This window comes from Octodon degus, unplaced genomic scaffold, assembly GCF_000260255.1.
Source record: "Octodon degus isolate 3935 unplaced genomic scaffold, OctDeg1.0 scaffold00209, whole genome shotgun sequence".
In the NCBI taxonomy this organism is placed as follows: Eukaryota; Metazoa; Chordata; class Mammalia; order Rodentia; family Octodontidae; genus Octodon; species Octodon degus.
Window position 1 is genome coordinate 603,112 of NW_004524785.1, and position 6,808 is coordinate 609,919.

Sequence of the window (6,808 nt, forward strand, 5' to 3'; positions counted from 1 at the left end):
AAAAAAAAAAAAGAAAAAAGAAAAGAAAAGAAAATACAGCCAGTTTGCAGTGCTTTTCTATTAATTTTAACTAATAACGTATTCAATATTGGCATTAAATAAGATGTTTAAACATGTAAGAAATTAAATAGGCCTGGTGCGTCAGCAAACAACTTACCAGGGGACATCTTTTAGGGAAGTGGCTGTGGTGCAAGGCTCCTTCCACAGGATCTTATATGGTAACTTGAAATATTTATTTTGTAGCAGTGATGAGACCTAAAAGTTTATGTTCCAAACAAACTGAAATTGCTTAGGATTCCTGCTCCTTGAGCAGCACATCTTTTCTCCCTTGACCATGAGCAACATTAGAAAGCAACCATATCTCTCTGCAAATAAAATCTGGATTGACTAACTTAGCCCTATTCACACCTACATTTTAGTAACTTAAGGCCAAGAATGCCAATACGCAGACAGAAAAAGGGCTTTTAGGGAAGCTCCAAAGTCAACTAAAACTAATAATCAAACCTTTACATACACTCAGGCCTAGGTTATTGAAAGTCAGGAAAGAATTTAATACTCAACTCATTTTTGGATGCCATAAATTTCATCTAAAAAGATTTATAGGTTGGCTGTTCTCTCAGATACTGGAATTAAATGAATTGTTGAGCCTTATGGAATGAAAGCAAGATTTTAAAGACCAAAGAGAATATACACCATGTTTACATGACAGTGACCATGATGATAAATTAAATGGTAAATACAATCAGAGAAGGAGGGCCTTAAAGAGAAGGAGCTTATATAGTTTTTAGAAGATTGTTGTACCAGATAATGTCAAAAATGTGTGGTCACAGCCTATTTCATTGAGCTAAGAAGATACATTCTAATCATAGTTACCCTTCCAGGGAATGCAAAAAGAGAAAATTTAAAAATAAGTCTTTACCCTTCTCAAGAACTGCAAAAAAAGCAACATGAGTACGCAAAACTACTAGGAATATAATAATACACAATATACCAACTAGAACTGTTTTACTAACCTGCTTTGAAACTCCATTTCATTTTTTAACATTTTTCTCTTTAAAATAAAAATTAAGCATTTACTTTTGCTTAGTTATTTTTGCATTTCATTCATATGTCTGCATGATACATAATAACTGTGTGTTTTGGGGAACTTACATCTATTTGTATACAGTAGAACATTTTTAATCTCCTTTCCCTCACTAAAAATGTCTTTCCCAGGTGCCCTTCACTATCTACAAAATGTGTGCCTCCCTGCTTGTTGTTGCTGCCTCTTAATTTTGCCTTTTATGTATGTTTTGGGTTTCTCATAGGAAAGAGGTTATACACTATTTAACCTTCAGTATCTGGTTTACTTCATATTACAGTCTCAAGATTCCTCTACTTTCTTACAAATGTTGCAAAAGTATCCATTTTATGGGTGCATAAAAACCCATTGTGTATAAATGCCACATTTTCTTTATCCTTTTTTCTGCTGATAGGCATCTTGGTTGTTTCTTAATTTTGTCACTATGAATTATGATGTTATAAACATAGGCATGCATGTATTATTGTAACATGATATTTTAACACTTGAGGAAAAACACAAGCATAAAAATAAGTCAAGGGGAATTTATGTTTTTAGTTTTTTTGAGGAATTTCCATACTAATTTACAAACAGTCATACTAGTACATTCCTTCAAAAATGTAGAAATTTTCCTTTTATTCAACAAAGTTGAAATCATTTATTTTTTTCAGGTTAGCCAAGGAAAATACACAATAGTATTTTATGAAACATAGTATTTTATAAAAATACAAAATAGTGATATTTAAAATAAAGCAATATAAACAATATAAGATTTCACTAAACAAAGGAATAGAAATTAAAAAATGGTTGCTATATCACACAATGCTATCTTCAGATTAGTTTTTCAGATTACCAGTTATAAATGTGTAGGATTTGTTGAAAGAAAAGAAAGCAAAACAAAAGAACAACAGAGAAGTTATAATAAATTCAAAGGAGGAAAAAAAATCAAAGTAAAAAAATTAAGAATTAACTGCTCCTTTCAAAACACCAGCAGAAATTGACAATAAAATTATCCAAACTATTATTCATATATACCTAAAAATATACTTTTCCCTTCTTCTATTTGTCCTTTTATTCATCTCAGTTTTTTCTTACCACTAAACAATTTCTTTCCATATCACAGTACCTGTTGTACCTTTTAGATTTTCATTACTTTTTCAGGTTCTCCCAAAAACCAGATAATACAACATTTGCACATGTGAATCTGATTTATTTCACTTAGCAATATAGTCTGTAGCTGCATCCATTTATCAACAAAATCCTCAAATGTATCTTTTTTATAACTAATAATATTCTGCGGTGTAAATATAATATTTTTTATCAATTCTTCAGTTGATAGGCGTTTGGATTGCTTCCAAGACTTAGCTATGACAAATTGTGGTGCTCTAAACATGGATGCACATATATCGGTGTGGTGTGATGATTTCAATTCTTTTGGAAAAAATCTAGAAGGGGAATAACTGACTTGAATGGGATCTCCAATCCTAGCTTTGTGAGAAATTTCCATACTGATTTGCACAATGGTTGTACCAGCCTGCATTTCCACGAACAGCAGAGAAGGGTTCCTTTTTCTCCACAGCCTCTACAGCATTTGTTCTTGGTTGACTTTTTGGTTATAGCCATTCTTTTTGGCCTAACACAGTATTGCAGCATTGTTTTAATTTGTATATTGTGAATGACCAGTGATGTTGAATATTTTTTCACATATTTTTCATTTATGTCTGTTTGTTTTTGAAGAGCATATTCATCTCAGATGCCCATTTTTGGATTGGGTCTTTGAATTTTGGAGGCCTGATTTTTTTTTAATTCTTTATATGATATAGATAGAATTTTTTAATTCTTCATGTAATGGAAAGCCTGCTATAATTCTCTCTCACTTCATGGATTTTATTTTCACTCTGTTGGTGATTTCATTTGACATGCAGAAACTTTCCAAAAACATTGGATCCCAACTGTTGATTTTTTGACATATTTCCTATGCATTTTAATTTTCATTCATGTACTCTTTGCCTACCCTATGTGTCCTTAAGCTTTTCACCTACTTTCTCCTCTATAAGATTTAGTGTTTCAGTTTTAATATTTGAATCTTTGATCCATTTTTATTTTAGTTTTGTGCATGGTGATATTAATGGGTCTATTTTAAGCCTTCAGCTTATGGAAAGCCAGTATTTCCAACACAATTTATTAAAGAGGCTATCTTTCTTTCAATCAACATGTTTGGTACCTTTCTCAAAGATTAGGTGATTGAGTGTGCTTGTAGTTGTATCTCCATCTTCTGATCTGTTCCACTGATCCTCATGTCTGTTTTTCTGCTTGTACCAAGCTGATTTTATCACAGTAGTTTTGTAGTATAATTTTAAGCCAGGAAGTGTGATGCCTCCTGCCTTTCCTCTGTTGCTCAAGATTGCTTTTACTATTCTAGGTCTCTCCTTGTTCCAGAAGAATGTTATGAATGTTTTTCTAGGTTTGTGAAAACAATTAAACTAATGTTTTAATTGGGATTGTGTTGAATCTGTATAGCAATTTTGGGAGTCTGGTCATTTTCATAATGTTGTTCTTCTTATCCAGGAACAAGGAATAGCTTTCCATTTTCTGAAATCTTCTTCATTCTCTTTTTTTTTTCAGAGTACTATAAATTTGTCTTTATTTTACTGTATTTTACTTCCTTTGTGAGATTAATTCCTAAGTATTTCTTTTTATCCAGTGTTGTGAAAAGTATGGTTTCCATAACTTCTCTCTTGGTGGATTCATTCTTTGTGTATAGAAATGCTACTTTTCTTTGAGTGCTAACTTTGTATCCTGCTATGCTACTAAATTTGGTTATTAAATCTACAAGTCTCCTGGTGGATTTTTGTGAGTCTTCTATGTACAGTATCATGTCATTTCCAAATAATAATTTCACTTTTTCCTTTTCAATCATAATTTCTTTTATGTCTTTCTTTTGTCTAATTGTTCTTGCTAATGTTTCCTTAGCCATATTGAATAGGAGGAGTGACAATGGACATTCTTGTTTTTTTTCCTGAATTTAAAGTAAAGACTGAATTTTTGTCTTAGCCATATTGAATAGGAGGAGTGACAATGGACATTCTTGTTTTTTTTCCTGAATTTAAAGTAAAGACTGAATTTTTGTCCATTAAGTATAACATTACCTCTTGATTTCTCATAGATGACTTCTATCAGGTTGAGATAAAGACCATCTTTTCTGATTTTCTGTCGTGTTTTTATCGTGAATGAATGTTGGACTTTGTCAAAAGCTTTTTCTGCATCGATTGAGATGGTCATATGATTTTTGTCTTTGGCTCTGTTGATTGGATGCATTACATTTTGGTTTCACATATATTAAATTATCTTTGCATTCCTGGGATGAATCCTACCTGGTCATGATGTATAATGTTCTTAATGATTTGCTGCATTCAGTTTGCTAGTATTTTGTTGAAGATTTTACATCCTTAGGGAGATTTGCCTATAGTTCTGTTTTTTGGTTGGGTCCTTCTCTGGAGTTGATATCAGAGTGATACTTGCCTCTATGAATGAGTTTGGGAGAATTGCTTCATTTTCAATTTCATTGAATAGTTTGAGAAGAGCTGACATTAGGTGCTCCCTAAATTTCTTGTACAATTCAGCTATGAATCCATCAGGATCTTGGGTTTTCTTTGTTGGCAGGATTTTTATTACATTTTTCAATCTCATTGGCTAATATTGGGTTATTCAGGATTTTTATATATTTTTGATTTAGCTTTGATAGTTTAAATGTATCTAGGAATTTGTCCATTTGTTCTATATTTTGAAACCAATTAGAGTAAAGCTTTTGAAAATAGGTATTAATAATTTTCTAAGTTTCTATAGGGTTTGTAGAGATTTCCCCCTTTCACAATACCCATTGCATGAAGTTTTTTCTTTCCTTTTTAAAAATAAGGTTGGCTATGGATTTTTCAATTTTATTTTTTCTTTCAAAGAACCAACTCTTCATCTCATTAATTCTTCATATTGTTTTCTTTGTCTCCACTGAAATTATTTCTGCTCTGATTTTATAATTTCCTGTCACTTTTGGCCCTGGACTTGACTTGCTCTTCTTTTTCTTGGAGCTTGAGGTACAGCATAAGATCGTTCATTTGGGTTCCTTCTGTTTTCCTGGAGTGAGAATTCATTGACATAAATTTCCTTCTTAAGACAGCTTTCATTTTATCCCATAGGCTTCAGTAAGTTGTATCTGTATTTTCATTACATTGTAAAGATTGCTTGATTTCTTCTTTAATTTTATCCATCACTCCTTGATTGTTCAGGAGTGTATTATTTAGTTTCCATGAGTTTATGTAGTATTTGCTGCTCTTTTGTCAATAATTTCCAGGTTCATTCCACCATGGCCAGATAATATACATGGGATAATTTCAACTCTTTTGTATATATTTAAGGATGTTCTATGTGTTAGTGAATGATCTAGTCTGGAGAAAATCCTATGTACAACTGAGAAAAGTGTGTATTGTGATGCTGTTGGGTGGAACACTCTATAAATATCTACTAAGTCAATTTATTCTCCAGTTTTGTTTCATCCTATTATTTTTTTGCTCATTTATTTCATGGTTGATCTATCTCTGTGTCAATGGGATGTTAAAGTCCCCAATGCAATTATGTTATTTTTTATTAGATTTTTCATGTCTGTTAAACTTTTTCTTGGGTGTTTCTACATCAAATGCCTATATATTTATAACTGTTATCTCTTCTTCCTACAGTTTCCCCTAACAAGTATGTAGTAGCCTTCTTTTTCTCTTTTAATTACATTCGGTTTGAAGTTGACATTGTCAGGAACCAGAATAGCTACCCTGATTGTTTTCTGTGTTCCTGTCTCATGGACTATTGATTTCCATCATTTGACAATCACTCTATAATTTTTTTTTAATTTACGTATTTGGTGCAGGGTTTCACTACACAGCTCAGTCTCATGCCTCATAGTGATCCTCTGTTTGCAGCCTCCCCAGTGCTGGGTTTATAGGTGTGTGCAACCATGCCTGTGCTTGGAGGCTGGCTAAACAGCACAGCATGCAGTATAGGGAATCAAACCCCTTTCCCTGTGCTTGCTTAAGCAGACACTTAGTCTGCTGAGATATCTTATTGATCCTTTAATTTCTTTTTGAGTTAAATGTGCTTCTTCTGTGTAGCATATTGTTATATTTTGTTTCTTTAGCCACCTCTGTGGGATTGGTAAATTGAGGCAATTTATGTTGATAGTTATAACTGATATGCATTGGCTTATCTTTGTCATGTTGTTTTCCTACTGTAGGATCCCTAATTTCTCCCTTTGCATAATTGCTTGGTCTACTTGGTTGATGTTTTCTGTTGTTGAAGTTATGGCCATGATCGTCTCTTTCTAAAATATGTCAGTACTCTTTACAGAATTGGTTTGGTTGTTATGAATTTATTCAGTTCTTCTTTGCCATGGAAGTATCAAATTTCTCCTTTGAATCTGATAGGTAGTTTTGCATGTTACATCAATCTGGGTTGAAAGTGATTTTCTTTGAGAATCTGAAATATCTCACTCCAAGCTTTTTTTTCATTGATGGGATGTGTTGAGAAATCTGCTCTGACACTGATGGGCTTTGCATTATAAATGATCTGTTTCTTCTCTCTAAAAGCTTTTAATATTCTATTCTTTTGCTCAGTTTCTGGTATCTTGGTAATTATGTGTTTGGGTGATGATTTATTTTAAATATGCCTGGTTAGAGTTCTATATACTTCAGTTGTCTGTATATC